Consider the following 16328-nt stretch of genomic DNA (forward strand, 5'->3'; position numbering starts at 1 on the left):
ACACTTCTTTTACCCTCTCCCTAATGGAAACATACCTATTATCGCCCATTTGATTAGCCTAAGCTTCAAGCTGTCCTTTAAGGAAGGAAATAATGTGACTTTTCACTAATACATCATTATCCTTCTTTGAAAAATACTCCATTGACTTTGGAGTTAACCTTTCCTGTCCCATCTCTTAGAATTTCAAATTTCAGGTGTATGAACCCTATTCATATAAGGCCACCTAACAGAGTAGAGTAATGAGTCATGGAAATTAATCTCATTTATGTCTATCTGCTACTTATATATTCCTCTCTCTCTGATATCCTTGTGGATTCATTTTCAGGGTAAAGGATTCAAGGGAGAGAGAAAGGGTAAAAACTAATGAATATATCTTCAAAACTTCACTGGCACTATGTTTGATGTTATCTCTCAACCAAGAGATAACCAGTTAGGACTGTATCTGCAAAACAGTGTCTATTGCTTCCCTTTACTCTCCCTTGGGGTGGGGTCAGGGGCAGGAGTGCACTGCCTCTCTGACATCCCCATTTGTTATGTTCCTAACCACCTGGGAACCAAATCTAAGATGAAAAGGAACCATTCCCTGGCACTAACCTCTACCCAAGGGTGAAGGTGGGTGCTTTATGATGATCTTTGGAAGGTTTCTTGGAGCCACATTTTTGTTTCAGCTCACTTCAGGGGGAAGGCCAGGTCCTCAATTTTTATTGGGAAATCTAATGGCTTTTCCTGTGATTCCTTGAGCTCCTTCACTCTGTTTCACTCAAGGGGTGTACACTGGAGGTCCATTTGCCTTACTAGGTACAACCTCATAAGGTTAAAGAATGGCTACTGCCTGACTGCCCTTCCAGACAGTCTTCACCCTGCTACTTAGCCTCCTCCTGGAAGGGTGAAAACCTAGTGTGGATTGGCATCCATTCTTTGTGTCTCACTGAGTCCCCAGTTTCCCAGAGGACCAACGCCTGAGATTCAGCTCCTTTGCAGGCTCTTAGTGCCCTAAAAAATCTCCCAAATTGAACCCAGGTAAGGCAAAGTTCTTCAGTCAGCAATTTGAAGGTAGCGACTGAGTGATCCGTATGAGAGGTTCACTCAACTGTGAACCCCATTAAGGTAGGAATAAGGCCTTCTTCATCTGTAGCTAAGAGCACAGTGTTTGAGACAACCGAGATGGGCAATAAATACCAGCCCAATGAACAACTGCACCTGTGAAAGTAAGTGCATTTGGCCCTACTGCTAAATCTCTCCAGTTGGAAGGACCAATGAGTAAGTTTTCTTGTGTTTTTGGAGGAGGGAGTGGTGTAGGGGAGCAGGTAAGGAGGGAGTATGAGTCCACACGATAATTGGGAGGATAGGGTTCAGGGTAAGCTGAGGTTGGAGTTCTCTGGGTATTGTTAGTTTGAACTGGCTTTTTATTTGTTTTGTTTTCTTCAAAAGTCAGTGTTGGACTTCCCTGGTGGTCCAGTGTTAAGACTCCATGCTCCCAACGCCGGGGGCACAGATTCAATCCCTGGTTGGGGAACTAAGACTCTGCATGCTGCATGGTGCAGCCTTAAAAAAAAAAAGTCAGTGTTGTCTAATGATTTCTTCATCCCATAATCAAAAGCAGAGAAAGTTTTTTAAACTTTGCCCATAGATGTGAGAACAATCTCTTCAGCTGGCTTTTATCTATGAATATTGCCTCATCCCCCTTGGATTCATTCATAAATTTTTGTGGAGCACCCCACAATATGCCAGGCACTGTACTAACTACGAGGGCAACACAGTGAAGAAGAAACATAGCCCCTGCCCTCAGAGGGCTTATATTCTGGTGGAGGAGACAAACTGTAGTAAGTTAGTGGAGAATAGTAAAAGGGAAAAAGTATTATGAAAATATGTAAGAGGGAGAATTGACCTGATTATGGTAGAAGCTGGGGGAAGAGGTGTCATGGAATGCTTCCCTGAGACAGAGACATTTAAGATATGACCTGAGGGGAAAGTGAGAGGGAGGGAAGCAGGAAGGACATAAAAGGAGGGAAAAGAGAACAAAGGGAGTTTTTAAAAGGTAAAAAATGAAACAGATTTGCATTTTGCCAAGAACATTCTGAGTCACAGTGTGGGAAACAAATTGTAGGGAGACAAGAGTAGGACATTACATGAAGATGGCGATGGAAAAAGGGGAATGTAGTGGGTCCAAGGGGAACATAAAGCAAGGGCACTTCACCTGGTCCTGGAGGTCAAAGAAGGCCTCTGTGAAGAAGTGACATTTCAGGTGAGACTTGAAGGCTGGGTTAGGCATGGTGAGGAGCTGGAGGGGGTGAGGAGTTGAATAGAATCTCCATCACAATAATCTTCTGCTTTAGCCAAAGCAGTCCTCCTTTTTGCTAATGCTTTGGTCTCAACCTGGAATGCCAAGTGCCTTTTCTTTCTAGTCAAATCATGTCTATCTTTCTAGGCCCTCTCAAATCCCACCTTTTCTGATCACATCCAAATATGGCTTCTCTTGCTTCTAAACTCCTATTCCATGTTTGTCACTTAGCGTTTAAAGATACACTATTTAGTGTTGTTATTTAACTTTACACATAACCACAAACTCTGTAAGCTCCTTAAACTTATGAACTGTCTTCGATTACTTTGGCATCACCCAGGGTACCTAGGTCAGTGATGGGCACATAAGGTACTCACTGAATGAATGAATGAATGAATGAGGCACTAGAGCCCCTGCAGGCCTCCTTTAGTAATTCACTATTATCTGTGAAGCTGACAAGGAAAAGGTTTTCTTTCCCTACAAGATTTCTGCTACTTGCATCCAAAGACCTAAGATTTGAAATCAACAGCTCCTTCCCACTGGTCACTGCTTCTCACCCCCCTTCCAATCCCACCCCCTCTCCCACCACCATCTTCTATTGTTTCTTCTGTCTTCTGGTTGTCAGCCAGGATGAGAAAATGGTCTAGCTGTCCTCAGAGACTTACACCAGCCTGGACTGCTCTGCAGTGCCATGAAGGGCCAGGACTTTTGTTTACAGCTGGGACTATGGTGAGGCGGTGAGCACAGCTGACAGCCCCACGCTGGAGCAAACATCAATCTTCTTCTGTCCTCTCAGCCAAGTTTCACAGACCAGCTCTATTGAAAACTGGCTGCACCCGCCTGGGTCTCACTGACATCCCACCCACAACTCTGGCCTGGGAGCTGCTGGGTGAATCTTGGCTTTGTACCTTTTAGGCACTGCCCTTGCTCTCTTCTCTGGCCCCAGCCTCTAATCATGCTACCTCAACTTTAGGGCTTTGAAAGAACTTGTCCTCCTAGGTCCCCACACTCCAAACAGTGCCCCATCTCTCCAACCACATCTTCTGACTCCCACCAGTGTACCAAGACCCTCGTTTGCTCAGTCGAAATAAAAACACAACAACAACAACAAAGAACCAAACCACCCAGTTTTCAAAGTGTACTTTTATTGAGCCTGTCTTCCTAAGCTGAGCAGACAAGGTTCCAGGCCCTTGGACACTCGCGTGCGTATATAATCTTTGCCTTCAGACAGCTTTCCCACTTGTTTTAAAACCTGCAAATCAGATGGGGGCCTGTAGCCTTCAAAGCCTAGCCTTTGAGGTCCCAAGTGAGGGCCTCTTTGCCACATATTCTGCTCCCTGGTCTCCTCCTTCCCTAGCACCTTTGCCCTCTCCAGCACTCACCTGGGGTGAGAATGAAGCCCCTTCTCTTGCCCCCAGGTTCTCTTTGCCTGTGTTTCTCTGCCTACTGGCTAACAGTTTTCACCAATTAGCTGAGGCCTGTTTCCTGGTTTTCACCCTCTCCCCACTCCCAAAGGCCCGAGGGAGATGATTCACTTCTCTCACTTGCAGTAGCTCATTATAGCAACACTTCTTCAGGGATCCGGTAGAGAGGGACTGCAGACTGGAGGAGTCTCCCCTTCTAGGAGACCTTCTCAGGATTTCCAGCACAGAGGCTTTTTCAATCTAAAATACCCCCCTCCACATATTTTTACATGGTACCTTCCTACTAAATGTTATCACCCAAGCCCTTCGTTAATAGAAGAGAATCCCATGTGTGTTCTCCTTCCCAGGACTGATGAAGCACTTTTTCCTTTTTTTTTTTTTTGGTCTTTTTTAACTGTTTTATTATGGAAACCTTCAAAAAACACAAAAAAGTAGGAAGACTAGTATAATGAACCCCCATGTGCCCATCATTGGGAGCTGCTGGGTGAATCTTGGCTTTGTACCTTTTAGGCACTGCCCTTGCTCTCTTCTCTGGCCCCAGCCTCTAATCATGCTACCTCAACTTTAGGGCTTTGAAAGAACTTGTCCTCCTAGGTCCCCACACTCCAAACAGTGCCCCATCTCTCCAACCACATCTTCTGACTCCCACCAGTGTACCAAGACCCTCGTTTGCTCAGTCGAAATAAAAACACAACAACAACAACAAAGAACCAAACCACCCAGTTTTCAAAGTGTACTTTTATTGAGCCTGTCTTCCTGTCTTCCTAATTGTGTCTACAATTTAAAGACACAGCACTTTAAGTGCTACTGGTTTGTCCTCTTTAATACGACAGCTGAAATTTTCAAAAGGCATAGCTTTTATCATTCCCAGTAAAATGGGGACTGTGAGTGCAAGTTATAAGCACGAACATAGTTATCTCTGAAAAAGGGCTCAAGGCATCCTCTCGGAGGCAATGCTCAGATTGTAGGAGTCAGTATACACTGGGGGAAATCAGTCCTCATCTCTGTTGGTTGATGTGTACTGCAGATGAGTTGACATGATGATTCCAAGTGAGGTGTGTGGTTCACAAAGCTACACATTTTGGTGAATCGCATGCTAAACTACTGACTCAGGAAGGGGAAACCAAGGGATTGTGTGCAAGTCTGGCATCCCAAGGCCACTCAAGGACTACACTGATTAGATTCAGGTTCTCAGTCATTTGAAGTAACCTCTTTCTGCCACATGGATGGGTCAGTTGGAGCAGGGCAGGGGTTGATTACAGAAGAGGAGAGGAGCTAGAAGAGAACAAATACCCCTAAAAGGATAAAACTTTCCCATGACTAGTTCCATCGTTGGCCCTGTCTGTCATGGGCTAGCAAACTAGACTGATCCAGACTAATTTGCTGAACTGATTTTATGAAATCCCTATAGAACAAGGCAGGTACAAATAGAAAATACATCATTATTAAAGAAATACCATTTTGCTTAGCCTTGAAATATTAGGTTTTTAAAAAACTTTTAAAGTAACCAAGCATTCTTTTAAAAATCATCCAATAAACTAGTCAGAACCAAATGAAAAAATATCAAATTAACCTTAGAATGGAGCAATTTCATCTACTACCCAGAAACCATGGGAAGACACTGGTGTCCCTCTCCACCCTCCAGAAGACACTGACCACTACCTTCCAGACCTAACCACGAGGTAAGACAAGCAAGGCCAGCAGATACTGTTGGGCAGGGCAGGTTGTACCCTGCACAAGGGTACCCAACTGAGAGGGAACAAGTGGAGGCTGAAATTCATTCTTCAACTGCCCTGGTGGAGCTCCAATATCCCTGAGAAAGAAAATATTTTTCTCATTGTTCCACTAGAGTGGACACTTCTCTGCAATTTGTCTGCCCCCAGGTGGCACATGTTTCTAATTAGCACAAAGTCATCATATGAGCAAATGGTGGCCTTGAAAATTAACTTAGAGATCTTAGAGCCATCAGGTGTTCTGTGAAGGCTGCGACCATAGCCTGTTTGGCCTTGGGCCTTGAAACCAAACATTGACCAAAGGTATATTTCCCTTCCAGTTGACACAGATTGTGAAGACACTGATTCAGCTGTAAAATCAAAGGGAAGAAGAGTAACACATTTTCTGAGGATCTAATAAGAGTCAGGAATCTGCTGAAGCTTCATCCCACTAGTAAGTGGAAGGGGCAGGAGAGTATTCACATTTGAGAGGGTTCCATGGCATAATGGGAAAAAACATGGGCTCTGAAGTCACAGAGAAGTCTGAATCTTTGGTCTGTTGTTTACTAGTTGGCAACTTGAGTAAATATTTAACTTCTCTGGGCTTCACTGAGGAGTCACTAAGACAATTGATGTGAAGAGCTGAGCATAGTGCTGCCTGGCACATAGGAGGCATTCAGTTCCTACGTCTTTTTCTGCTACTACCCTGACTCCAAATTTAATTCACATTATTCACACCCGTGGCCTTAGGACCTCACTCAGTAGAGCATAAGGACAGGTCTACCAGACAGAATATTGGAGGGAGAGTCAGGAGATGTGGGTCCCAATGCCAGATATATCCCCTGTTATATAGTATATTGGGTAAGTTACTCCCCTCTCCGGACCCCATCAATAAAACAGGAGAATATACCTAGCTCTGACGTTGAAAGGCAAGAGCAGAAGAAATTACTTTTCTTGGGCACCTGCCATGAAATATACACTAAGCTAGGCCCTTTTACATACCTTATATACACTAAATCAGCACTGTCCCATAAAACTTTCTGATGGTGGGAATGTTCTATATTTGTTGATATCTAATTTGGTACTAACACTAGCCATAAGTAGCTACTGAGCCCTTGAAATGCGGTTAGTGCAACTGAAGAACTAAATTTTTAATTTTACTTAAATTTAACTAATTCAAATTTAAATACCTATGTGTCTAGTGGTTACTGTATTGGATACTGCAGCTCTAAGATTATGAAGCAGGAATATTTGTTCCCATTTACTATATGTTGAAACTGAGGCTCAGAAAAATTAAAGAACTTGCTGAAAGTCACATAAAATAGTAGATAACTAAATCAGATTCAAAACAAGGAGTAGAAAGTTTAGCAGGGTAGTACTGTCAGATACACCAGGAATTACCTAGGCTCTACTACTTACAAGTTACATAACCAAAGAGAAATAATTATAGTCTCTAGAACTCACTTTCATCATCTATAAAATAAGGATAATTATCACCTAATTTATAGGCTTATTGTTGAGACTAATGGGTTAGAGCTGTATAGAGTGTCGCTTTCAACAACTGTCTTTCCTCACCATCCTTTTTCCTCCCCCACACATAGAAGAGGTTTAGACATAAACTAAAAAAGATAACTGTAGGGTAGAGAGCACTTGGGAAATATAAAAGCAAGAAAGGAAACACTTATGAGCTTTCATGTGATATTTTATTATAGAATGGAGATGAGGGAAGGTATGAAATCATCAAAATACTTCCATTTATTTGGTTTGCTTCCCTGCCCTCTTCTTGATGCTCTAGTCAACGTTAGCCAAGGCAGGGAACAAGGTGTCTGTGATGCATTTTGAGGCCCAGAAAGACAAGCTACTGTGGCTGAACAACATAGTACTGTCAAAGGCTTGGGCTCAAAGGACAGGTAAAGTTCAATTCTGGTTCCCAAACTTTTGTATGCACTGAGAAAATAAAAGGCACCTCTTCACAATAGTTTTTAATCTGTGAAACGGGACAGATATCACGCAGGGTGTCTCAATAAAACATATACAGCATTTATTATTTTGCTTTACATTCTGTAGTACCCTCTACTGGAGTGTACAAAAATAAGCATTGTATTTCTGCCCTCCAAAGCAGTGCTTTTAACTTCAGTGTGCATTGGGATCACCATATAACAGATAGCCAAACGCTACCTACTCCTAGAATTTCTGATTAATTAGGTTGGAGGTGAGAATCTAAATTTCTGACAACTTCCCAAAAGGTGATAATGATGCTATTGGTGTGTCTGGGAAACACTTTGAGGACTTCTGCTCTAAATCCTGCCCTTTCCGGGTGTGTGCTTGTATGTGTGTGTTCATGAGCACACACATGCATGCATGCACACATGTGTAAGATCTATAACTGAAAGAGGTATAACTTTTGTTGTTTGATGTTCATTTATTAGTATGCATCTAATAAGGATTTTGTGAAGAATAAAAGAATATCCATGTGAATGATATGACACAGCATCTAAAATATAGAAAGCATGAAAAAAACTGAGGATCACAGAACATTAATCCCAGGTTCTCAGAACTAGTAAGTGTGGAATGGGGTTTAAAATTAGGCCTCTGGGCTTCCCTGGTGGCGCAGTGGTTGAGAGTCTGCCTGCCGATGCAGGGCACACGGGCTTGTGCCCCGGTCCGGGAGGATCCCACGTGCCGCGGAGTGGCTGGGCCAGTGAGCCATGGCCGCTGAGCCTGCGCGTCCGGAGCCTGTGCTCCGCAACAGGAGAGGCCACAACAGTGACAGGCCCGCGTACCGCAAAACAAATACAAAAACAAAAACAAAAAAATAAAATTAGGCCTCTGACTCCAAAAACAATAGTTTAACAGGACCGCTACAGAAAATAGGGTGAAAACACACATATCTAATCGTAATTTCAAAAGTAAAAAGATCACTTTTCAATACCAGGGTCCAAGTCCAATAAAGAGAAACATCTTTACTGACAAAACAGCCATCTATATTTTCCCTTTGTTGGGGGGCAGCATTTGAAGAGAAGATCTTAACCCCACAGAAAGGGTTAGAATCTCATCAGCATTGGTGCCTGGGGTCATTTATCACTTCTGACCACCCCCCCCCACCCGCAAAAGGCAAGTAGGAAAGAAGAGAGAGATGGGGGGAGGATTTTTTTAAGGAGGAAAGAAGGAAAGAAATGAGGTAAAACATTTGAATCAAGGGCCATAGTCCCCTGCCTTGTAGGGCTAGTAACAGAAGTTAATTTGATTTTTCCCTAGCAATGAAAGATACATACGATCTCTATAGATTGGAGAGTTCAACAAATCAGAAAAGGGGGGGATCCCATAATTCCAGGGACCAAACAGCCAATCCTTTGCTGGAATTTGGCGGCATCTAGTGGCAAACTCAAAAGGTATAAACCTCACCCAGAGAACTTTCTGGAAAATTAAGAGTGCGTACTTGCCTGAAGAGCACTCTGCGTGGAGATCAGGACAAAAAGGTAAGAGAACCTCAGCCCCCACAGAAATTCGGAGTCCCTAGTGGAGGGGAAGTCTGTCGTATATAGATATTCTCAGCAGAAAATTGTGCCAGGAGAAATGGAAGCAACTTGAAGAGGGGAGGGCGGAGGGAGCGGGGGTTGGAGGGGAAGGCTATTAGGGAACAGCAAAGAAGCTGCTTCTTGGAATTGCTAATATGAGAATGGGAGGGTTTGGCTCTTCACCGCTGGAGGGCTACGGTTTAGAACAGGATTTTCACGTGGAGAAAGACGTGGGAAGAAAGTGTATTTTTAGGGTCTAAAATTAAATCGATAGGGGACACCGAAATATTTCTAGCTAAGACCCTTTATCTCAGTTACGGTCGCCTTACCTTAATTACTTAATTTTCCTTTTCCTGAGAATAACATACACAAAAGTAGAAAACGATCCGTTGAGCGCGCGCACCTACGCGCGCACACACGCACATGCACCCGCTTCGGGACACACACCGGCCCCAACGCTAGGGGCGCACGCCTGCGCACACCAGCTACCTCCAGCGCCACGAGGCCTGGCGTTCACGCACACGGAAAGCCCAAGGCCACGTGGGCTCGCCTGCGCGCAGACGCCGACACTGCGCGCCCGCAGAGCCCCCCCGCACCCCAACTCGCACACACATCGAAACCCCCACTCTACCTTATTTTTTTTTCCTCCAAGAGTTGTGCAACAGGTTCGGGGGCGTGGCCCCAGATTTGACCTAGCGCTTCCCCACTCGCGGGAACCTTAGCTCATTTCCGCCCATCCTGTTTCCGCAGGCCACGTAGACACTTCCTTTCCCAGTGGAAAAAAAAAAACCCATAATGCCTCCCTGCAGGAAAAAAAAACAAAAAAAAACCCCTCTGGTCTGGGGAACTCTGGGTCGTGAAAGTAGGCCACGTGAACACCCTGCCCTATAGACTTATGACCCAACTCCTGTCGCGCTTTTGGAGGGCGGGCTAAGGACCTAAGAGAGCGAACGTCATTGGCCAGAGCCCGCACTAAAGGAGGAAGGTGACTGGTTTGCTTCAAGCCTTACCCGTGAAGAAGCAGGCTGCTAGCACCCGCCTTTACTGCGGCGAAGTGTCATTGTTGACGTGGTGGGCTTCGTCCAATCATTTGGTTATAGAACATTCTAAAACTTAGACAAGACGATTGTGACTGGCTGGAGGGCATAAACCCGCCTCCAGGGTGACGTGTCTGCCTATGGATATCAGTTGCCAGAGAAACCTGGCTTTACTATGGCGGTTGGAGGGTCGGCAGTGATCACACGTCGGCTGCTGGAAAGAGCTGGATTCTCGTTTCAGGTTTCGGGGTGGGGGTGGGGAGAAAGGGTTGACGATTTCCTCTTATCGTCGCGTATATAGACAAGATTAACTAATGGCTTTACAATCTGGCAGAGCTAGATTCAAATTCCTACTCGCCAACGCCCAGCTTGGGCTGGCTGCTGTTCTTTCTGCGTCTCGGTTTCCATGTTTGTAAAGTGGTGATAATAATAGTATCTACCTCAGAGACGTGTGCCTCCGAGGCGTGTGCTGTATATTAGTGCGTGTAATATACGAAAGCGAGGTAATATAGTACGTATAATAACTTAATACGAAGCCTGGCTCCGGAAGATATTAGCTATTATTGTGGAGAGAAAAACCCGGGTAATAGAATGAGAAAAACCATAAAATTATGTAAAGTCGTTCATTACAGTGCTTTTCCTGCCCATCACCCCCTTCCCTAGTAGAAATTCGAGATATAAGAGAGACGTATCAGTCTTTACCGATGAAATAATTTATTTGGGAATTACCTCAAAATAGCGGGGATTGGAATTTTCCATATTGAAAAGTTTAAAAAAAAAAGCGGCTTGGGGGTGGGGAGAGATGGAGAATGAGAGCGAGCTGGAGGTGAACCGCATGCGAGGAGTAGGCCTTGTTTGGATCCTGATTCGGACACACCAACTATAAAAAAAAAAATGTTTAACACGCATCGGGAAATTTTGAAGACGGATTCGATATTTGATGTTTTTTAAGGAATTAATGACGATGTTTTAGACGTTGTAATGGTATTGTGGTTATGTTTTCAAATTGTCTTTAGCTTGTAGAGATAATATACGAAAATATGCATTAAATAATAAAATGTCTCGGATTGGCTTCAAAATACGTTGATATCTAGGATTTGCTTCAAAATAAGATCAGCGGTAGGGGGAAGTGGGGAGGGGTATAGATGAAACAAAATTGGCCCTAAGTTAATCGTTTAAGCTGAGTGATGGCCATATGGGATTCCTTATATTATTCTGTCTACCTTGGTATATGTTTGAAAATTTCCATAATAAAATACAGAAAGTCAGCTCTTCAGTGAGCTTGAAAAAAACGGAGTGGGGGGGAGCAGTGGGTGGGGTTATAGATAAAACAAGATGGCCTTCAGTTGGTAATTGTTGAAGCTGGGTTATACATTCGCATAGGTTTATAATATTATTCCCCCTACATTTTTATCCATTTGAAATTATCCTTAATAAAAAGTACTTTAAAAAAGCAAAAACAAATTACTTTATCAAAAATCAGGGTAAATGTACAATAAGGTAAATTTGAAAATGTAACCACAAGAAAGGAAAAAAACACTTGTACATTATTTATCAGTTTTGGTGTCCTTTGTGTGTGATAAAATGCATTGATGGAAAAGAAAACGTTCATCTCATATCTTTTTATTTTATGTCCTTTCCTGTCCCCTTGTTTGACCTTCTAGGCTACCATCAGAAAAGCTAAGTTTGCTGAATAGTGAGGATCAGAAGATCTGATCCTGATTGCAGAACATCCCTAATTACAGAGTCTTGGGTAAGTGCCTCCCTTCTCCTGGCCTCAATTTGCAAACAAGATAATTCCACATAACCTTCCTAACTGTCCAGGAATATTTTGAGGATTAATAAGCGCCTGTCTAGGAAAGCACTCTACATTTATAAGAAGGGAAGGATGGAGCTAAGTCCATTTGTTCTTCCAATATAGAAAGTGCCTAAACAACAGAGGGCTGTATAATTTTACATTCCTTGATAAAAGATACTGTAATTGATCCCCTCTAGTTAGCGCCATACATCTTTTTTTTTTTTTTTTTTTTTACTTTGTGGCATCCCATATGCAGCATAATTTAGTGGTTAAGAGCAAATACTGACTTCCTGAATATAAATCCTGGCTCTGCCACTTATTGTGTGATCCTGGGCAAGATACTTACTCGCTTTGGCTCTAAATTTCCTCATATGTAAAATAAAGATAATAACAGTTCCTACTTCATCGGATTGTTGAGGGAATTACATGTAAAATACAGGACATTGTTTGGCACATATAAGTGTTTGATTTAATAATTATGACTCTTAGTCCTTCTGCTTCATCCTGTTTTATACACACGTGCACATGTGCACACACATGTTAATAAAAGCAGTGGATACCTTTTTAGAGTTGTAAAAAATAATAATACTGTTGGTTTCTCTCCTGATTTTCCAGAAGCAGCAGTTACTACTAGAACTGAATTCTGAAATTATAACTTCTGACTTACCCTAACAATCTAGAAAGATATTGAGTATGTTGATCGTATTTATTTATAAGGGAATTTCCAGGAGCTATAATTTTAACTAGCAAATCATAACCATATTCAGTCTGCTAACAACTTTTATATCATTCCTCTTTTGTCTCAGACTCAAAAAATATCTGTTAAAGGAACTGTTCCAAGATCCAGAATTGATGTAATGTAACTGACATGGTGTATATGCATTTAAAGGTTTATTCCAACAAACTGTTGGAGATATTGTTCAAACTCACTTCTGACACATTCATACACAAAAATGTCAGCATTTGGAGTCTGTATTCCTGAATGGCCCATCACTTGCATGAGGAGATGAAGGAAGGTTTTTCAGTCTCTTGACAGCTTTATTTTCCCATGGAGTCACGGTATTTTCCTTCTTACTTTTTGTTCTTCTGAAAGCTAGGTTGCAGAGAAGGGCACTTTCCTGGTGGGAAAGATGCAACAGATGGGTAGGCACAGAACCCCTTTATGGGAGGCCATTTGGAGAATGATTAAAGGTGAAAGGGAGGGAGGTGTACTGTTAGGCCAGTAGCAGCTCAGAGAAGACAAGGGTCAATGTAGCCTGAAATGGAGAAAGCCTCAAGGAGGAAAAGGACCTTGACCAGGGCCTCTGAGGATGGGCAGAACCTAGAAGGGGGTAAGGAAACCAGTTCAAATGGAATGCCTACAAAGTATACGACATACAATGATAATTAACTGAAAAGTCTAGCTGTGTGTTAGAACCATGGATAAGAATACATCAGAAAATCATTATGAATTTTAAATATGTGTATTTTAATATAAATCTTTAGTCACATAATTGATCATGTGAATCAGTCTCCTTGTAACGTAAAAAGCTAAAATATTACGGAGTAGGCCCAGGTCTCCTTTTCTCATACCTCCAATTCTCTTACTCTCCCCAGAGTTAACCACTATTATCAGTTCTATTTCCTTCGAGATCTCTAATTATGTACCTGTTTAAAAAATGTATATGGATACATATAAAATATTGTTTTGTGTTTTCTTTTACATAAATATGGTGTCACATTATAGGTATTGTTTTGCAACTTATTTTTATTCAACAAATTGTCTTGGATGTCTTCACATCCATTCACAGAGTTCTGATTCCATTCACAGTGGCATTCCTTTAACTAGCATTATAGTCCATGTAATGGATAAACCACGTTTTGTTTTGCCAAATCACTATTGATAGTCCTCTAGGTTGACTCCAGTGTTTTGCTGTTTCAAATTATACTGCATCAAACATCCTTGGAACCCATGTACAAATGTTATTCCAGGGCAATATTTATGTCTTTAAACTATGATGATTAAACCAGTGTTGATACTGGTGTGAGAACAGACATCACTGTGACAGAACAGATGACCTAGAAACAGTGATACCTTTAAAAATTGAATAATCAAAAATCATTGGGAAGAGAGTACCTTAAAAGACCCGTAGAACTCTAGGAATTTAGAATGTTATAAATAAGCAATTCAAATCAGTGGGGAAAGGATAGGCTCTAATAATTAATACTAGGAAAAATTAGCTGTATATTTGGAAGAAACTATAAAAATACTGAGAAATAATATAGGAAGTCATTTAGAATACTGATTTGGGAGCATTTTCCCCCGGCATGACATGCCAAAGTTCACAAAGGAAAAGGTTGTTGACACATTTGTGTTTCTTATACACACAGAGAGACCCACTTAGAAGAAAAATGACAATTTGGAAAAAATATTTCCAACATACCAAAAAACCTTAGTATTTAATTATTAGAAGTCAATAAAAGAGGCAAAACAACCTAGTAGAAATGAGGATAAATATTTACATAAGAAAAAGATACATATGAATGTCTGAAGGTATGCTCAGTATCACACAAATGCAAATAAAAACCTCTTACTACATACTAGATTGGACCCCCCAATTTTTTTCCCAAAAAGATGTTTATCCAGTGTTGCTGAAGGTGTGGGTGAATGAACTTTAACGTCTTTGCTGGGAGTACAAATTAAAACAGCTCTTTACAAATTAATTTGCCTCTATGTCATCAAAGTTGTAAATAAGCAGATCCTTTGCGCAGTTCCACTGCTGAGAATGTCCTGAATAATTACCTAACATGCTGATATGTCTGTACACTGATGTCTGTTACACCATTTCTATAGTAATGAAGTATTGGAAACCTAAATGTTCATTTATATGGGGCTGGTTAAATTACATTATGTGGAGATTATAGAATGATGCAGATATTAAAAAGAATGAGCTAGGTATGTGTGGATATAGATGGCCGTGATAAAGTGAGAAAAGGTGGGGAGCAATATGTATCTCACATTTGTCAAGACAAATCAAGTAAATGCATGATACATATTCACAATATGAACAGACACATTTAGTTTTAAAGGTAGGTTTTTGTGTGAATGTGTACATAAAAAGATTTGAAAGCATACACACTCATTCTGGGATTGAGGTGGGGAGGGGAGGTGGTAAGGGGAGAATGCCCACATATTTATATATTCTGGTATTTATAATTACGTAAAGGAACTATTACTCAAATACTACCACAAAATTAATTACTCGGGCGGGAGGAATATAGATTTTCAGTTCACAATTTAAATAATTTCTGGGTGGATTAAGGAATTAAAATATAAACAAATCCATTAAAATGTCATCTTAATCTTTAAGCTTAATGGAAGGAAAAACCACATATTTCATCATACAAATCTTAATCTTATCAGACACTAAACTAGGGGAAATATTTGCCCAATATGACAATTGATAAACAACTGTAAATGTTAAACTCATTAAGAACCAACTCAAAATGACTGGGTAGAGGACAAAATATAACTGGCCAGGGAACACATTTTTTAAATGTCAAAACCACTAATAAGAAATACAAGCCGAGTAGATAAACACCCATTTTCCTTGTCAGATTTACAGTGCTGGATAGCCGGTGCCGACCAGAGTTGTGAGGTTGAAAATTGGTACAACTTGTGGGGAAAGTAATTTGGCAACATATTACCTCTTAACCTACTAAATCTGCATCTGGGAATCTTAAAGGAATAATGAGGGCAAAAGATATTTTACTTACAGGATAGATTGAGAGGGAGGGTCACTTTCCAGAAAGGGGGTGGTTAAGTAAATTAAAGTATGCCCATTTGGTGGATCTCCTACAGCTCTCAAGATGTATGTATATTATAACCTTACTAACATGGGGAAATGATCCGTTGTAATAGCAAGTTTTTTTAAGTGAAAATCTGATTTAATACCAGGATGAGGTTACCTCGGAGTATTTACACAGAAATTGAAGATAGAAAACTAAGGCAAACATACGGATGTGTTTTCTCAATATCTGGCATACCCTAGAGCTGACCTGTAGGGAACAAGTGGAAAAATATTTGATGACTGTCGTCCCTAATTTGTGCTTCCATTTTCCCCATGTGTTGAATCACCTCCTCACTGATTCACTAATATATACCATACCCACCAGGGACCTAAGTGCTACTGCAAAAAGCACAAGATACATATTACACAAGACCTATGGCAAATGGAGGTTAATGATGTAGTTCCATAAGCAAAACTAACACATGAAACATTTAAATACTAAGCTGTGGAGTACTAACGGCTTCATATGATACTGGCGATGGGAGTGAAAGGTGGGCTAGAGTAGTTAGGAAATTTAAAGAGGAAATGGGACTTTCGTGATATTTAGATGAGGGAGATGAAGGGAGGAAGCATGACTGGAGTTAAGAGTGGGTATACAAAGCCAGTAAACGATGTTAATAAAGTCAAAAACTGGCAGATTTGAAGTTTAAAACAGCTCAAAGCAATATATAGTGCTAACGTTTTTAATGAATATGCACAGCACGTGTGCCATCAAGCCATGGAATAAT

At 41.3% G+C, this 16328-nt stretch overlaps 1 protein-coding gene across 15 annotated transcripts in view; it reads left to right on the plus strand.

The window, feature by feature from the left end:
• Positions 1–8849: 8849 nt before the first annotated feature.
• Positions 8850–16328, plus strand: part of MORF4L2 (mortality factor 4 like 2) — an 83543-nt gene continuing 76064 nt past the window's right edge. For 6 of the 15 annotated variants that reach the window (XR_012329145.1, XR_012329148.1, XR_012329143.1 and 3 more), the window contains exons 1-2: positions 10013–10213; positions 11637–11725. The gene's annotated coding sequence lies outside the window, so the exon portion shown is untranslated. Of the gene's footprint in view, positions 8897–10012; positions 10214–10235; positions 10476–10536; positions 10556–11636; positions 11726–16328 lie in introns of those variants that run through there. The other 9 variants (XR_012329142.1, XR_012329144.1, XM_004330131.3 and 6 more) reach the window with 8 other exon arrangements.

This window comes from Tursiops truncatus, chromosome X (assembly GCF_011762595.2).
Source record: "Tursiops truncatus isolate mTurTru1 chromosome X, mTurTru1.mat.Y, whole genome shotgun sequence".
Taxonomy (NCBI): domain Eukaryota; kingdom Metazoa; phylum Chordata; class Mammalia; order Artiodactyla; family Delphinidae; genus Tursiops; species Tursiops truncatus.